We start from the raw sequence: 19204 nt of genomic DNA on the forward strand, positions 1-19204 counted from the left end.
TTCTCCGAAAATTATTTCGAGCAGTTAGTCCACGAACCCACGCGAATTATAAATGGATCCGAAAACACACTTGACCTCTTAGCCACAAACAATCCAGAGCTAATAGAGAGCATCATGACTGATACAGGGGTTAGTGATCACAAGGTCGTTGTAGCTAGGCTTCCAGTCCACCAGAAACAAACGCAAAATAATTTTATTTAAAAAAAAACTGATAAAGTGTCACTACAAGTCTTCCTAAGAGACAATCTCCATTCCTTCCGAACTGACTATGAAAATGTAGACGAAATGTGGCTCAAATTCAAAGATATAGTAGCAACAATAATTGAGAGATTCATACCTCATAAATTGATAAGAGATGGAACTGATCCCCCATGGTACACAAAACAGGTCCGAACGCTTTTGCAGAGGCAACGGAAAAAGCATGCGAAGTTCAGAAGAACCTGAAATCCCGAAGATTGGCTAAAATTTACAGACGCGCGAAATTTGGCATGGACTTCAATGCGAGGTCCCACAACGAAACATTGTCTCGAAATTTGGTAGAAAATCTTAAGAAATTCTGGTCGTATGTAAAGTACACAAGCGGCAAGACGCAGTCAATACCTTCGCTGCGCAGTGCCGATGGTACTGTTACCGACGACTGTGCCGCTAAAGCGGAGTTATTGAACGCAGTTTTCCGAAATTCCTTCACCAGGGAAGACGAATGGAATATTCCAGAATTTGAATCACGAACAGCTGCTAGCATGAGTTTCTTAGAAGTAGATACCTTAGCGGTTGCGAAGCAACTCAAATCGTTTGATACGGGCAAGTCTTAGGTCCGGATTGTATACCGATTAGATTCCTCTCAGATTACGCTGATACAATAGCTCCCTACTTAGCAATCATATACAACCGCTCACTCACCGATAGATCTGTACCTACAGATTGGAAAATTGCGCAGGTCGCACCAGTGTTTAAGAAGGGTAGTAGGAGTAATCCATCGGACTACAGACCTATATCATTGACGTCGGTTTGCAGTAGGGTTTTGGAGCATATACTGTATTCAAACATTATGAATCACCTCGAAGGGAACGATCTATTGATACGTAATCAGTATGGTTTCAGAAAACATCGTTCTTGTGCAACGCAGCTAGCTCTTTATTCACACGAAGTAATGGCCGCTATCGACAGGAGATCTCAAGTTGATTCCGTATTTCTAGATTTCCGGAAAGCTTTTGACACCGTTCCTCACAAGCGACTTCTAATCAAGCTACTGGCCTATGGGGTATCGTCTCAGTTGTGCGACTGGATTCGTGATTTCCTGTCAGGAAGGTTGCAGTTTGTAGTAGTAGACGGTAAATCATCGAGTAAAACAGAAGTAATATCAGGTGTTCCCCAGGGAAGCGTCCTGGGCCCTCTGCTGTTCCTAATCTATATAAATGATCTGGGTGACAATCTGAGCAGTTCTCTTAGGTTGTTCGCAGATTATGCTGAAATTTACTGTCTAGTAAGGTTAGTGTCAGTTGCAAAGCGATTTAGAAAAGATTGTTGTATGGTGTGGCAGGTTGCAGTTGACGTTAAATAACGAAAAGTGTGAGGTGATCCACATGAGTTCCAAAAGAAATTCGTTGGAATACGATTACTCCGTAAATAGTACAATTCTCAAGACTGTCAATTCAACTAAGTACCTGGGTGTTAAAATTACGAACCACTTCAGTTGGAAAGACCACATAGATAATACTGTGGGGAAGGCGAGCCAAAGGTTGCGTTTCATTGGCAGGACACTTAGAAGGCCGGCCGCGGTGGTCTTGCGGTTCTAGGCGCTGCAGTCCGGAACCGCGGGACTGCTACGGTCGCAGGTTCGAATCCTGCCTTGGGCATGGATGTGTGTGATGTCCTTAGGTTAGTTAGGTTTAAGTAGTTTTAAGTTCTAGGGGACTGATGATCTAAGATGTTAAGTCCCATAGTGCTCAGAGCCACCGTGTAAGACAAAGTACGGTTACGTGTATCCTGCATTGCAACCGCTACGAACCCTATCACGTGCAATCTCGTGGAAGCTACTCTAAACATCTGTTGCGGCATGGACGCGATGCAACTGTGCACCGTGTTTGTTGTCGTTGCTTGCACACCGTCCATTTTCGGACACATGTTCACAGGACCTCTTATCCTCCATTTCGAATCAGGAATCCGTACCTGTTGTTTGTCGGTTTTATTAATGTTCACCTTGCATACCGTCAACGCATCATCAGTGCGTCACATTGTGTTCAGCAGTGAATGGCCGTCCATTATCAGTGATTTTGACGGGGAGCTGTTTTGAGGTGGCAAAGTGGAGTTACTATTTGCCTCATGGCGTGGTGAGCTATCGGGTATGACTTTAGAGCTGGTACAGATTCACGGACCTCTGTTTCAGTATTAGCATCCAGGACATAAAGGACCACACACAAGTTTGTGGACCAGCTTTCCTCTTCCCAAGCGAATGAGTACATGCATTCAGGCCAGAGGAAGCTGTATTTATAAGTGGGCTCATACTGCTAAGTTGTCTATAATTTAACATCATTTTGTAATCACTGAAATAACCTCGATCCGTGAAGTTTGTTTTCGTTTCCTCCTCACGTTTTGGGTGCTTCACTTTTTTGTCAGTCTGTGTATAAGATCACACAAGGTGATTCAACTGTCGCTACGTATAGGTTCTATGCAAGGTGAAACACATTCAGATACCACGTGCGATATTTTCATGTTCTCTCGCTCAATATGCGCAAAGAATTAGTTCTACATAATAGGACTTTCTTGTAAGAAATTTGATGTAGTAAATTTTGAGCTGAGATGCGTTTTCGCTAGACGCACAGTTTTCGAGTCATTCAAGAAAAACTTATAAAAGACACTGTCAAGTGTGTTTCCCTTGAAAACTGTGACCTGCAGCCAAAACGTGTCGCAGTACAAAATTACCACATTGAATTTCCTGGAAAAGGTACTGTCGGACTAACAGTTTGCAGATAGAAAGCGGGAGGATATGAAAATATCGCATGTGGTTTTTGAAGACGTAGTGGGTTACATAATACCCATGAATGGATGGGGCTGTATTACCTTGTACACCGGGTGAAGCGAAATTTGCGCACTCGGGCTTCGCAGCACGACTCCCTACATGCCAGATGTAAAAAAGTCTGGGACAAAATTGCGTCCGGGGAGTACATCCGGCAGAAAAAGGACGTTAAAGACTGGCAATCTGGCAACACTGTAACCACATGCATGGTAACTATCTCTGTCTGTACATATCAGTCACAATGTATAGTTGGTACAGTGGTTAGCCAGCACGGTAGCTCAGCGTGTTCGGTCAGAGGGTTAGCTACCCTCCGCAATAAAAAAAAAAAAAACTGAGTTAATCGATCAATAACGAACTTAAACGGATTTCTTACGACGTCCGCCCCGAGCAGATGCAACGAACAAAAGCGAACAAAATGAGATTTTTAAAAAAAAGATAGAGGTTTGGGTTAGCACGCGGGAGATCGATGGTTCGATCCTGGGTAGAGGTATATGTTTTTTATTTGGTAAATGTAGTCCAGGTGGTACGGTATCTGGTACCTTAATCGTCAACAACGATTACAGCGGGTCTTCTAGAAAACATTTGCACTTACATACTACAATCGTAGAGATGGAGGAGTGGTCAGCTTTAAAAGAAGCCCTTTCAACTTCGTGGGCGTGAATTTATTCGCACCACTTCACCTACCAGATGCCAACTCCTCCAACGAATGTGAAAGAACTGGTAGCACGTGTTCATGCTACTCTTGTTACTCTGGACGCAGCTTTACTGCGAAGGTTCCAGTGCTGTATGATCCGGCAGTTTGCGCAATGTTGGATGTACAGGGAGATCGCTTTGAGCGTCTTTTGTTCTGATTAGAACGTATTCTGTTGTGAAGGTCATGCGGTCATTAATATGGACATTTTTACTGTCACTGGTTGCTAATGTGCGACATCTTAGTGCTCATATTACGTATAGCATTAATGAAAAGTACTGTGCTGTCATCGTTAGATCTCGAAATTGATATTGTTTTTGTAGTTATACTATACTGTGACAGGTCATTTGTTTCAACTCTCTATTTCTTATTTGTCAAACCACGCATTTGTTACGTTCAGTGTTACAAAATGTTGTAAATTTATGATACATGTGACCTAAGAAACGGTGTATACTACAGTATGAAATGTCAGAATGAAATCAGCAAAGAAAAAAATGCGCCCCAACCCAGGATTGAACCCTCGGCCACCTGCATGCTAACTTACAATTTTATGCATTGCACCAACTGCACAGCACGAGAAAATTGTGTGATACAGGTAGATACGACACATGTGGGTACAGTGTTGCCAGACTGCTACTCTTTAACATCCTTTTTCTGCCGGATGTAATTGCCGGACGAAATTTTGTGACAGATATTTGTTTATCGCTAGCATGTGAGGATTCGCACTGCGAAGCCCAAGAGCGCGAATTTCGCTTCAAACTGTATTGTCAGTGCATGGTCAAGAACATCATTTTCTGCCGAGCTTGTCCTGCAGGAGGTCGTCTTGTGCCACATATTAGGTATCATTTCACGATAACAGAGAACTCAAGCAAAAAAAAAAAAAGTCGTACATCATCTCTGAATGAATGAATATGGCCTGATGTATCTACTTAAGAATAAACACAGCCTCTACTCATTGTAGTATACAGTCTAAGACAGCCTGAATGTGTTACTGGAAAATCTACCTCATAGTTTTTATACAGTACCAGAAAACATCAATGAACTACCATATCCCAGCCAGAAACTTTGTACGAAGCAATTTGAAGGAGAAGAGCTGGAGAAAGGAAAGGGAGGAAAGCACTTGCGTCAGCTGCATCGGGACGTTGTGCGCAATCAGCGGCGACGAGCGAAAAATGTGTACCGAACCAGGATTCGAACGCAGGTTTTTCTGTTTCTTATGCGGCTGAGTTACTCATTGCGCCATCCGGAACGCAGTGTTACTGCAACTGCGTGGACTGTCTCGTCACGCCTCACTGCAGTCCTACATCCCAACCGAGCACCACCTATCGGCAGTCCCTGTCCATTACGCACATGTCCGAACGAACAGACGCCACGCAGTCATATAACTGATAGGCCTAACAGGGCAATGAATCCATCTTCTTCAGTGTGGATGCATAAATACGTCCGACCTCCTGTGGGAGTCTCAGAGTACAGAACGTGGAGGAATTGGAAAGGGACTGCGGGTAGGTGGCGCCCGATGGGAATGTGAATCGGCCGTGATGTGGTGTGCCGAGATATTCCGAAAAATTGCACTAACGTTATGTTCCAGGTGGCGCAGTTGGTAACGCACCTGCATAGTACGTCGGAGCCGGTCGCGGTGGTCTAGCGGTTCTAGGCGTTCAGTCCGCAACCGCGCGACTGCTACGGTCGCAGGTTCGAATCCTGCCTCGGGCATGGATGTGTGTGATGTCCTTTGGTTAGTTAGGTTTAAGTAGTTCTAAGTTCTAGGGGACTGATGACCACAGATGTTAAGTCCCATAGTGCTCAGAGCCATTTGAACCATTTTTAGTACGTCGGACATACCGTGTTTTGCTGTTCATTTTCACTCGTCGCCGCTGATTCCCCGTAATGTACCGATCCAGCTGACAGAAGTGTTTCCCTTCCCTTTCCTTTTCCCCCTCTTCACATTCAATTTACGTAATACGTATCACGGCTGCGGTTTCTGCGTGGTGTCTGTTCTTTCAGACATTATTGACTAGGTTTTGAGGAATCTTACGTGAATTTTTTCTGTTAAACTAGACGAAAAGTGTCGCAATTGAAAATGATCAAATGGTGACGTGTGTTTAAGATTTTCCTATACTTGTTTCTAATAAACATATGGATTTAAGGTTTCTTATTCAGTTACACAATGTAAACATGTATTTCTCTCCACGTTAAATTTGTTACATTTTTTGTTGTTTATTATTCAATTGCAAAATTTTTCAGTGTTTGAACATTATTTTACTCTTTTCAACACGCGGTTCTACGCCTTTGACTTCGTAAGAACACTTTTTTTTCATAATCCAATGACTTCCATCGACATTTCGCCGGTGGACTCATTTTTAATACTGATATCGTTTTATTTACATGACGTATCTTGTAGATTATGTCTAGTAGGTAGCTCCTTCTATAAGACACCTCAGCTATTTTTTTTCACATACTCGTATCTACTCTACTCTTTATACTGTAAATGTAACTGTACTCTCGTATGTTGATATAATAATTGAATTTCTTCTTCATATTTCGACTTTAGAATGCCATAATGAAAGTGATGCATCCGTTGTTTCGAGAGAGATGAAATTCAAGATAATAAGAATTCCTATCACCATCGTTTATCTTATCTGTATCTTTCAGCAATAATTTCATCATCTGCAGCTTGATGTGATCCCCTACCCCCTTTCCTTTTCCCCCTCTCCACCTTCAATTTACGTAATACGTATCACAGCTGCCGTTTCTGCGTGGTGTCTGTTCTTTCAGACATTATTGACTATGTTTTGAGGAATCTCACGTGAAATTTTTCTGTTAAACTAGACGAAAAGTGTCGCAGAGGAAAATGATTAAATGGTGATGTATGTTTAATATTTTCCTACACTTGTTTCTTATAAGCATATGGATTTAAGGTTTCTTATTCAGTTACAAAATGTAAATATATTTTTCTATTCAAATTAAATTTGTTTCCGTTTATTACACAATTGCAAAATTTTTCAATGTTTGAACATTACTTTACTCTTTTCAACACGCGGTTCTACGCCTTTGACTTCGTATGAACACATTTTTTCTCGTATCCCAATGTCTTCCATCGTCATTTTGCCGGTGGACTCACTTTTAATACATGATATCTTTTTACCCACATGAAATGCCTTGTAGATGATGTCTGGTAGATAGCTCCTTCTATAAGACACCTCAGCTATTTTTTTTTTTCACATCTTCGTATGTACTCTACCCTTTATACTGTAAATGTAACTATACTCTCGTATGTTCATATAATAATTCAATTTCGTCTTCATATTTCGACTTTAGAATGCCATAATGAAAGTGATGCATCCACTGTTTGGAGAGAGATGAAATTCAAGATAATAAGAATTCGTTTCACCATCGTTTATTTTACCTGTATCTTTCAGCAATAATTTCATTTTCTGCAGCTTGATTGAGCGGTTCTAGGCGCTACAGTCTGGAACCACGCAACCGCTACGGTCGCAGGTTCGAATCCTGCCTCGGGCATGGATGTGTGTGATGTCCTCAGGTTGGTTAGATTTAAGTAGTTCTAAGTTTTAGGGGACTGATGACCTGTGCAGTTAAGTCCCATAGTGCCCAGAGCCATTTGAACCATTTGCAGCTTGATGTATGCACGTTTTCAGATTTTCGCAAATTTAATTTTCCGATCTGTCTGTTATTCGATTTAATTTCATGGCAAGACTCCACTGAATACTATCGAGTATTATATGAAGAGTTTGAAAAATTCGTCAAGAAACATCTCAAACCAATTGTAGATTTATGACACATATTTAAATTTAGACCAGTTATACATTCATTATATCGTATGGGAAATGATCTCCTGTCCTACTTATATAAAAACGGGGATAATCTGCTCATGTTGTCTTTTAGACACTTGGTTATTTGTGTTTGTTCATTGAAACTGTGAGGAAGGATATGCATACTTTATTATTTGTGTAGTAGATCATTTCGATTCCATACCTTTTATACTGATCGGCGATTTTATAAGAAGCTCTTCCAATGAATGGAGTACTGAAATATATTATGGATTTAAAGTCTGTTAGTAACAAGAGTGGTGTTTCTTTTCTACTTCCCTTCTTTTCCAATTTATTAATAAGGGGAACAATTTATTGAAGAGATGAATATCAGTAATTAGCGTCTATTTGTTCAGTTAATGCATATAATCACTAAGATCCTGCTGTGCCATTGGGATATTCACTGTCTTGTCAACTGTGCTTCTGTATGCTGCTATTTGTCATGTAGTGGATTGGAAGGATATATTGTGAAGAATCCTCTTTGTAGCTGTCATCTTTCTGTATATGATGTCCGCCCCCGGTAGCTGAGTGGTCACCGCGACAGACTGTCAATCGAAAGCTAACGGTCCAGATTCGATTACCGGCTGGGTCGGAGATTTTCTCCGCTCAGGGACTGGGTGTTGTGTTGTCCTAATCATCATCATTTCATCCCCATCGACGCGCAAGTCGCCGAAGTGGCGTCAAATCGAAAGACTTGCACCAGGCGAGCGGTCTACCCGACGGGAGGCCCTCGTCACACGACATTTCATTTCAATTCTGTATATGATAAAGGTGAGTCCGTCGTTTATCTTTTATGCAAACAGTTCGATATATTTAATGTCTACATCATTCACCATGGCCATGGTGACTCTGATGTTGGGTAGTAACTGCTGTGAAAAGGCTGTATAATTTTTCTACATCAGTTTCACTGCCCTGGAAATGTATGATTATGAGATTTACATATCCGTAAAAGTGTAATTATTTTACTAAATAATGCATGATATGCACAAAGAACCTGATTTTATTAGTGGTCGATATAAAATCCATCTAACATACTAAAGAGACTTGATCCAATATGTAACTGTTCTAAATGTTCAAAAATTTGTTGTTAAACGGAAAATAATTACGTTTCAACACAAGATGAAGAAGACCCATAAGCTGTTTAATTTATGAGGCTACACTTGGCTTAAATTTATTTAAATTTTAGTTGATGACGTCTAATGTGTGCTTTATTAGGACAGTGGAACACAGTTTTATAATATCAAATGATGCTAGTCTAGGAAGACTGAATACATGCATGCCCATTACTGCATGAGAGATTTCTGTATTGCTCTCGGTGAGCCTTCTGTTTTAAAAGTGTTAGTATACTTTAGGATGTTGAACATTTTCCTTTTTACGGAAAGTTGCCCTTTAAAAAAACAAAATATGTTACGGCTCTGCTTGGCTCTTTATGAACTTTGAATTGGGCTCTTATACAGATACTTGGGGATTCATCACAATTGTATCTTTATTTTTTTGAACTGGGGAGATTAAATTTGCTGCTCTTTGTTGCCTTCTTGATCTCTCTTCGGAAACACATTGTGGTATCTTTCCCAATTCAACTAACGCTGTTTTCGACAACCAAGTCTTCCGTCTTTTGAGTAGTCATGTATCGTTACTTTAAAATTAGGATTGCCTAAATCAGGTTTAGTTCTGTGGCCTTCTTTCACTTTCTGAATGATGTTACTGTCTTTCTTTCTCGCTTTCAGTGTGACATTCTATTGGTATTGGTCTCCATACAACGCTTTTCTGAACCTAAGCTATAATGTTTAATTACTATTAAGGAAATCAGGGCAGAACGGACCACTTCGTCTTTAACAATTTTTGTAAAATAAGGGAACATAAGAAAACACTTGTTAAAGGTGTACCTTTACTCGTAAAACATTTACAATCGTATGTTTCGTTTATTTTTACCTTTTTCAAAAAACGCTTGCATTTTTCCCGTTCTTCACTATTCAAACGGTAAAATGGAATATAGCACTTTTCTGTGAAATTACTGAATAACGTTGACATTATTATAAACATCATCTTCAGACAAAGACAAAGAATTGTTTCATGAACAATTTAGATTATGAAATATGTAAGCTTCAAATAAGTCGTTAACAACTAGAATATACGAGTATTTTCATGTCAATTTGCCACATGTACTTTTTTTTCAGGCTTAATGTCAAGACTGTGTTGCTGCTAAAAAAAAAAAAAAAAACAAAAAAAAACAATAGAAAGACCTCCGCCCGAACAGGCTATGAAGGCCCAACGGTACCGATGGGCCGCCGTGTCATCCTCAGCCCACAGGCGTCACTGGATGAGGATTTGGAGGGGCATGTGGTCAGCACACCGCTCTCCCGGACAAATGTCAGTTTACAAGACCGAAGCGGCTGCTTCTCTGTCAAGTAGCTCCTCAGTTTGCCTCACAAGGGCTGAGTGCACCTGGCCTGCCAGCAGCCGTCGGCAGATCGCATGGTCACCCATCCAAGTGCTAGCCCAGCTCGACAGTGCTTAACTTCGGTAATCTGACGGGAACCGGTGTTACCACTGCGGCAAGGCCACTGTTGCTGTTGCTCTTACTTTATTTAACCTCATCGCTAGTGCACCAGATATATTTGCTGACTTGCCAGCAGACACCACAAAATGCCTAGTAATAAATCTACAATCGAATCGTATCCACCTAGATGAGTTTCTGTGTGGTAGGTCAATTTTTTCTGCTATTTGATTGACTAATGACCTGTCAGTGAGCTGTTTCATCGTTGGACTTAAGAGTCTGTTATCCAATGACCTCAGGCATGCTACCTCGTCTTCTAGTTACGCAGTGAAAACATTTTTAAATTTCCCAGCTGATTTGTCAGCTCTATAATTGCGATTTTCTTAGAGCTACGAACCTATCTTTCCAACATTGATTTGGGTACGTTAAACTGCACAGATGCATTTAAAACTCTCTATTTCAGAAAACAGAGAAGATGAAACTGCCATTTCCATTGATTTAATATCCAACTTCTGTATATTAGTCTTTCTAATGTTCACTACTGGCCATTAAAATTGCTACACCAAGAAGAAATGCAGATGATAAACGGGTATTCATTGGACAAATATATTATACTAGAACTGAAATGTAATTACATTTTCACGCAATATGGGTACATAGATCCTGAGAAATCAGTACCCAAAACAACCATCTCTGACCGTAATAACGGCCTTGATACGCCTAGGCATTGAATCAAATAGAGCTTGGATGGCGTGTACAGGTACAGCTGCCCATGCTGCTTCAACACGATACCACAGTTCATCAAGAGTAGTGACTTGCGTATTGTGACGAGCCACTTGCTCGGCCACCATTGACTAGACGTTTTCAATTGGTGAGAGATCTGGAGAATGTGCTGCCAAGGGCAGCAGCCGAACATTTTCTGTATCCAGAAAGTCCCGTACAGGACCTGCAATATGCGGTCGTGCATTATCCTGCTGAAATGTAGGGTTTATCGAATGAAGGGTAGAGCCACGGGTCGTAACACATCTGAAATTTAGCGTTCCACTGTTTAAAGTGCCGTCAATGCGAGCAAGAGGTGACCGAGACGTGTAACCAATCGCACCCCATACCATCACGCCGGGTGATACGCCAGTATGGCGATGACGAATACACGCTTCCAATGTGCGTTCACCGCGATGTCGCCAAACACGGATGCGACCATCATGATGCTGTAAACAGAACCTGGATTCATCCGAAAAAACGACGTTTTTCCTTTCGTACACCCAGGTTCGTCGTTGAGTACACAATCGCAGGTGCTCCTATCTGTGATGCAGCGTCAAGGGTAACCGCAGCCATGGTCTCCGAGCTGATAGTAAATGCTGGTGCAAACGTCGTCGAACTGCAGACGGTTGTTGTCTGGCGAACGTCCCCATCTGTTGACTCAGGGATCGAGACGTGGCTGCACGATCCGTTACAGCCATGCGGATAAGATGCCTGTCATCTCGCCTGCTAGTGATACGAGGCCGTTGGGATGCAGCACAGCGTTCCGTATTACCCTCCTGAACCCACCGATACACATTCTGCTAACAGTCATTGGATCTCGAGCAACGCGAGCAGCAATGTCGCGATACGATAAACTGCAATGGCGATAGGCTACAATCCGACCTTTACCAAAGTCGGAGTCGGCAGCGCGTGGTCGTGCGGTAGCGTTCGCGCTTCCCACGCCCGGGTTCCCAGGTTCGATTCCCGGCGGGGTCAGGGATTTTCTCTGCCTCGTGATGACTGGGTGTTGTGTGATGTCCTTTGGTTAGTTAGGTTTAAGTAGTTCTAAGTTCTAGGGGACTGATGACCATAGATGTTAAGTCCCATAGTGCTAAGTGCCATTTGAACCATTTGAACCAAAGTCGGAAACCTGATGGTACGCATTTCTCCCCCTTACACGAGGCATCACAACAACGTTTCACCAGGCAACGCCGGTCAACTGCTGTTTGTGTATGAGAAATCGGTTGGAAACTTTCCTCATATCAGCACGTTGTAGGTGTCGCCACCGGCGCCAACCTTGTGTGAATGCTCTGAAAAGCTAATCATTTGCATATCACAGCATCTTCTTCCTGTCGGTTAAATTTCACGTGTGTTACACGTCATCTTCGTGGTGTAGCTATTTTAGTGGCCAGTAGTGTAAGTTCATACCTTATGGAAAAGCCAGGAAAAACAGGAATATTTAGAAGGGGCGAACAAAAAATTTCAGTTCGAAGGCCATACAGTTGAGAATCGGAATGCCAACCAGGCAAAATCGTCGTGAACACTGAGGTAATCATTCAACCGACGCACCACACTGAAGATACCCGTTTGGTAAAACAACGTGTCCTGCTGCGTGAAGAGGCCCGTAACTACCTGCTGCACAGCCTCGTCCCACAGGAATCGTTGTCCCCTCAAAGTCTGCCCAAGGAACCAAAGGCGTGATAATCACACCGGGAGGGATGTAGGGTATAGGGTGCAAGGCTGTCTCACCAGTTATATACTACAGTGGATGAACGTATGAACGTGTAATATTTTCATTTTCAGTAGAGACAATATATTTTCTTACATCAGTTGAATGACAAGTCCAGCACCCACTGCACTAAAGTTATCCAGGTAACAAAATTCCGTGTATTGTCGGCGACAGAAGAAGGAGCATACTCGATTTATAACACTTTTTTCTATTCTATTCAAGATACGCTGGAGGGACAACATTCATCTTTCAACTTCTTCACTTATTTTCGTTCCCTATAAATAAACCATGACACGTTCTCCTCATATAGAGATAGTCTCTGAAATACTTTAGCAGTCCACAAGAAGCACTAGATTTAAAGTAAAGGAACCTGAGCCATTTTTCTTAACATAAACAACTACGTGGATTGCAGCTGTATGTTATAAATATTATATCTTAAAGAACTGATCTTCTTTCAATTATGTACTTCAGTCATAAGCATATACCATGTAATGCATCTTACCTGGAGACGAAACTCACTCGATAAACAGGGCCACGTCACCAGCAATACCGCAGCTGCAAAAAAAAAAAATTTGCACGTATTAGGTGACAGTCTGTAATCGACTTTCCTTAGAGAACTATTTCAAAGCTGCCTTCGACGAAATACATCTGACAGATGAATTTAAAAAGTTGTTCTCTCAGGCTTAGGTATATGGCCGTCTTCTAATGAAATAACATATTAATCGTATGAAAATTAGTGTTAACGTACTACCGTGTCTCAGATGATCAAACCAAAAGGCTTGTTGCATAATTATTCTACGTAAAAATAAACTGTCCATTCTCTGAGTATCTTCACAGGTCCCTGAAGAAACATATGGACCTTTGATACCAGTTACCCAGAGTATATTTAATGATTTTTAAGTGTAACAGGATATAAGTCAAACTACGTTTCTAGTTGCAATGAAGAAGAACAGGACATTTTATAAATTTACTATCCGTGCCAGACCATGTTGAAATGCTTTGCAGCCTACACAGCATAGCATACATAGCACTCCGTCTTCAGGCCACAAGTGGCCCATTGGGACCATCCGACCGCCGGTCATCCTCAGGTGAAGATGCGGATAGTAGAGGCGTGTGGTCAGCACACAGTTCTCCCTGTCGTTATGATGGTTTTCTTTGGCCGGAGTCGCTACTATTCGGTCGAGTTGCTCCTCAATTGGCATCGCGAGGCTAAATTCACCAGGAGAACAGGCAACAGCGCATGGCGGCCTGGATGGTCACCCATTCAAGTGCTGGCCACACCCGACAGCGCTTAACTTCGGTGATCACACGGGAGCCCGGGTTCCACTGCGGCAAGGCTGTTGCTCTTTGCAGCCTAGAAGACTCAAAATAAACAGAATACGCACTAATTTCTGACGTCTCTGTGCAAGAATTAAGAGACTGCGTGGTCCGTAACCCTAAGACATGTGCACGACATGCTTACCACGAATGTGGCATTCTACAATTGGCCATTTGCCAGCGCCCAAAAATTTGCACTTGAATCCGAAAAGACTGACTGCGCTATGAATAAATTCCGCCACAGAAGTTCCTTGGCAGCTTGTAAGTGACATTCTTCTACAACTGGGTACCTTCTTTCCAGTATCGTCTTCGGTAAGTTTGACTTCAGCGCCACCACAGTCGCACGATATGGAGTTGTCAAGAATCGTGTAAAACGATGCAGAGCAAGTGTGGCAATAGCAACGTGTATGCAGCCGTAAATTTAATGGAAAGTATGTAGCTGCTGCAGGGCATATAGGAGTTGTTTTAGAATTTTTTGATCTCATGACTGGAGACAGACGACCATTATCATTGGTTCTGTTATGTACCAAGTGCGACATCACTCCATTCGAGATGCCTCTGTATCTGATCACTTCTCACTTCATCAGGCTGACATTTTGTGCCGCTGTTTCTCACCGATCTTTCACAGTTTAGATATTCGTTGTGCTCCTCAGCTGCCCAAGTCTCACCCAGACTGCTGTCTCGATTACTGGACCACAATGGTGTTTGATGGAATGTTTCCTAATGTAGAACACCAAAACAGAATACAATACATAATGTGATAAACCTAACTCGAGAAACGTTGCCCAAGCAAAAAGTAAGAAACGTATCAGGAGTCTACCTTCGTAAGATCTCCAACAAAATAACGCACTTCTTAAAGCCACAAATACTTTCGAACCAGTACGAAATTCAATAAAATTACGATCGGTCACCACTGGAGGCTTCCGGATATGATAACCCATCCATGTATAATAACACACATAGAAACTGTAATAACTATTACATTAGCCAAAAATAAAGAAGCTTTAACGTAACATATAAAGAACACATTATAAACAGCGAGAACAATCAGTCGAACTTCTTTCTACAATCGAAAACTCAAAACCACAATACAGATGTTGAAAAAAATGCACTCCAGATCCTACACTGAATACCAAAACTTCCAAAGAATGTTCTTGAAAAATTGGAACTCTATATGCATATGAGAAAATACCCACAAGATATATTAAACGAGCATACAGAATTTATACACAAATACTACCTCAAACATTTACTGAACCTCTAGAATACGGAAAAGGATAAATGGGAAATAACACAGATAACTGTGACAAAATTGAAGCTAGTAAAATAATATCGCTATTCATCTGCACAATCACTGAAAACATGTAACTTCTTAAGAGCAGAACCGTCAAACTAGTGTCAAACTACGTATAATTAACGTTTTATTTTCAATATATTTACGTCATTTACCATCTGATAAAAAACATTGACAGCTACAGGACAGTTCACTTACTACGTAATATGGAGGTCACATCATTCTAGACGTGAGTACAAAAAGTCACTCGATTATAAATGACATTCACGTTTACACACGATGCCACCAAAATTATTTTCGTAGGTATTTTACAATGGCGATAAATTCCAAGACAGTCTTTGTTCATAATTATTAGTTATTATAAGCAGCTATTGTCGCGCATCTTTCCAAAAATACATAAAACAGTTTGCAAAGTCGTTTCTGAACGAACAAAAAAACAGTTTATCTAGTTCGAACTATTCTTGTTTAATTTCAAAGCAGTTGTCTTAAGCGTTAGAAGTATGATTACAGCATACAGTCATATAAAGAACAAGCACTGTAAGACAAGCGGAGGAGCGATTTCACACGCGGAGCATATTATTTGCCCATCTCCATTCCTCTCGATTTATTTACGGGGCTTTAAATCGACATGTGCATCCATATTTTGCAAACCACTATAAATTTCATGGTAAGGGTACTTACCATCGTGTCGCATATTAGAGCTTCTTCCCGATTCAATATTATACGGCGCGCGGGTAAAACTGCTGCTTTAGTCCTTTTTTGCGCTGTGGTTTCTCCAGTGTCGTCTTCGCCGCATCCATTGTCGAGAGGCGTAACAGATTACTGGATTACTTGTTTAACATTGGTTCTTGAAGTTTTTTCGTAAAATAGGCTTTGACGAAATAGCTGACTTGTATTTCCGAAAGGATGCACTTAAGATTATTCAGTATTTTGGTGACGTTCTGCAGTGAGTAAAATAAATCTGAGACCGTTCGTCGCTGTTTCTATGGATAATTCGATATTCATTGCTATTCCTATCTGTTACAGGAACCGCAGCATATTCTAGAATAGGTGATACGAATGTTTTGTAAACAGTATCCTTGTAGACATACTGCTATTTCCCAGTGTGCTATCAACAAACCGAAGTCAGCTTCCTGCATTAGCTACAATTGACTCTACGTGAGTATTTCACTTCACATCTCCACAAATTATAACAATCACGTATTTTTGGTAGTCAGCTGACATCAGCAGCAACCCACTGATACTATATTAAGCGTACTGCCTTTTCGCATTTTGTGAAACGCTCAGTTTTCCAGTCCTTGATGAATTGTCCTCCTAAACTTCAGCCACAGTTTCACTACCTGTCCCTGTCAAGAGCTAAATTTCTCAAGCACCTTCATGAACTATGACAGGATTGCCTCTTTGTTATTCTTCCCAGCACTTAAATATTCCTACTGGATTCACCTACCCAGTTTACTTTGATAAATATTGTTACTAAAACTGCTTCGTGCTTACTGATACCAGACTGAATGTGGCATATCTCACAGAGTTTCGATCTGTTTCTGCTCTATGTATCTAATGTCCTTATGTCACAAATCGGATTGCGAAGTCTCTTTTGTAAATAGCTTTCAGAAAAAACAGTTAGTGTGGTTTCGCAATATGTCTTGTCAAACACACTACTTATAAAAATGTAAGTATCACATTCGGCTGCTAGGTGACAAAAGTCTCCTCCAGTGATGAAAGTATCGTTAGGTGAAATAAGTACTGGTGAGGTAAGGTTCTCTCTAAAGTTTTCTGTTACGTCTAGGTATGACTCTGGTAATCGACAGAAGAACCAGTTATAAACTGCTCCTTGATACTATCTTATTCAAAGGATTGTTCATGGAGTTTCAATTCTTTTAAGAATGTTCTAAAGAATACTCACTCTGAAATTCTGAAAGTAGTAATTATAAATTACGGGGACCAAAAGGTTATTCACAACTAATACAGAAATTAGCCTACAGTGTAAGATTATGGACGTTAAAGATAAGCATATGTTGAGAAAGAAGTGAGGAAGATAAGTAATCTGAACTACTAATGTCTACACAACCGCAAACAGGCATGTACAAAAGGTAATGCGCCCCAATTTGAGTTCAAACTGTGGATGAACACACCACTTTTGCTGCAAGGATGCCTGTTTGGTTCTGTAGATGTCAATAGTTCAGAAGGGGCTGTAATTATGTAAATTGCCATGTTGATGTTATGTGCTATGACATGTAATTAACAATTCATCTTTTGTACCATGATGATACTGTAAACCGAAGACAGTTGTTACAAAAAAAGACAACAAACAGCTTTGTGTCATGCATTTAAAAAATGGAAATCGTTTCTCAAAAATAGAATTTTGCTAACGTTGAATGTAAATCGGAAGTCTTTTCTGTATGCCTTTGTCTATAGTGCAGTCTTGAACAGAAGTGAAAGGTTGATGTTAAAGAGTTCATCTAAGAAGAGAATACCATGTTTTGAAACGTGGTGCTATAGAAGAACGCTGAAGAATAGATGTATAGATAGATTAACTGATGACGAGTTGTTGCATAGAACTGGATAGCAAAGAATTATGTGGGACCACTGGACTGGGAGAAGGGATCCGTTGTTGCGACACATCTCAATGCATCAAGGCAGTGTCAGTTTGGCAATTGAGGGAACTACGAGAGTTTTAATTTGAAGAGCGAGTTTAGTAACATTTCTGGCTTTGCAGCCATCATATTCAGGTACAAGAAACTCTTCTTATAGCAGTTCAGAAGGCAGCAGTGGGAAGATTATGTGATGTGGTGCGAAGTACTGATGACCGATGGTTTGTTCCATATGGGTATCGTGAGAAAGACCGATTAAATTGTGGTCCTTCACCGCGATTGGCTGTTGCACTCGTAAGCTGCGAACCCAAAAGATAATCTTCTATTATTGACATTAGACAAGTAAACAGCGTATTTACTTGCATTCAAAATTCAAGCTTCTCTCGACAGCGCGCTATCATACCATTATTACGCAAGTATTAATAACCAACGGAATAATAAACAACTGCTAAACGATAAGGCAGACGAAACACTTCCGTGATTTTTGGATCTCGCATAACTAGGATGGCTGGCAAACAAATTCGGCTGTGAGCTGCTTCGACTGTGTCGGAGGACAGGCATGTTGTCTGCCGCGGTCGGTGTCAGTTAAGACTTTATTAGCAATTTTTGGTTATGTGGACATGTATCTGAGAACAGTGTGATAGTAACTACGGAAATACACAGTTCATTATTATTTTTTGAACAATGGAAATTATTTCTGACTCTAAAGTGGAATGAAATTGTCCAGTTACTCGTGTTCTGCTAATAAAAAGCGAGTGGCATCCAGTATAAACAAAATAACTGAAAATATCTTCACATACTATCAGTTCCTCATTAAGAGTTTCTTAAAACCTAAAGGTAGCGGATTCACGACCTATGTGCTGGGCAGCGGACAACAACCACAGAAGACTGAAAGTTGGTGAATATTTATTAGAGCATACGCGTTCCAATCAGGGGGTGGGAGCAAATAGGACCTTCGCGTGTACTGCAATCTTAGTACAAATGAGATGAGTGACACGTCATCTGTGGTAACAAAGCGGACTTATGAAGGAGAAAAGCTTTCGAGGGAAAGGGTTTATCACATATCGCTCTCTCTTCCTTCTCCTTTTCAACTTGCCGTAGTAGATCAAGCAGATTCAAATGTAAGTTGTAGTAGTTACGCAAAGGTGAAGTAACTTGTATAGAGTAGCGTAAAGAGCAGTATCAAACCAATCTTCAGGCTGAAGACCACAACAACAGTGATAGACCACTTATACAATTTTCTTACTCGTAAGCTGTTAATCGAGGAAGAAGAAATTCTTGTCAGTTATCAAATATGAATCATAAAGCGTCAGTCCGCGGCTCGTAGTCTTGCGGTAGCGTCTCGCTTCCCGCGCACGGGCTCCCTGGTTCGATTCCCGGCGGGGTCAGGGATTTTCTCTGCCTCGAGATGACTGGGTGTTGTGTGTCTTTCATCATCATTTCATCCTCATTCACTCGCAAGTCGCCGTAGTGGCGTTAAAGAACTTGTGGAGCGGCGGCC

Source organism: Schistocerca piceifrons, chromosome 6 (genome assembly GCF_021461385.2).
Source record: "Schistocerca piceifrons isolate TAMUIC-IGC-003096 chromosome 6, iqSchPice1.1, whole genome shotgun sequence".
NCBI lineage: Eukaryota > Metazoa > Arthropoda > Insecta > Orthoptera > Acrididae > Schistocerca > Schistocerca piceifrons.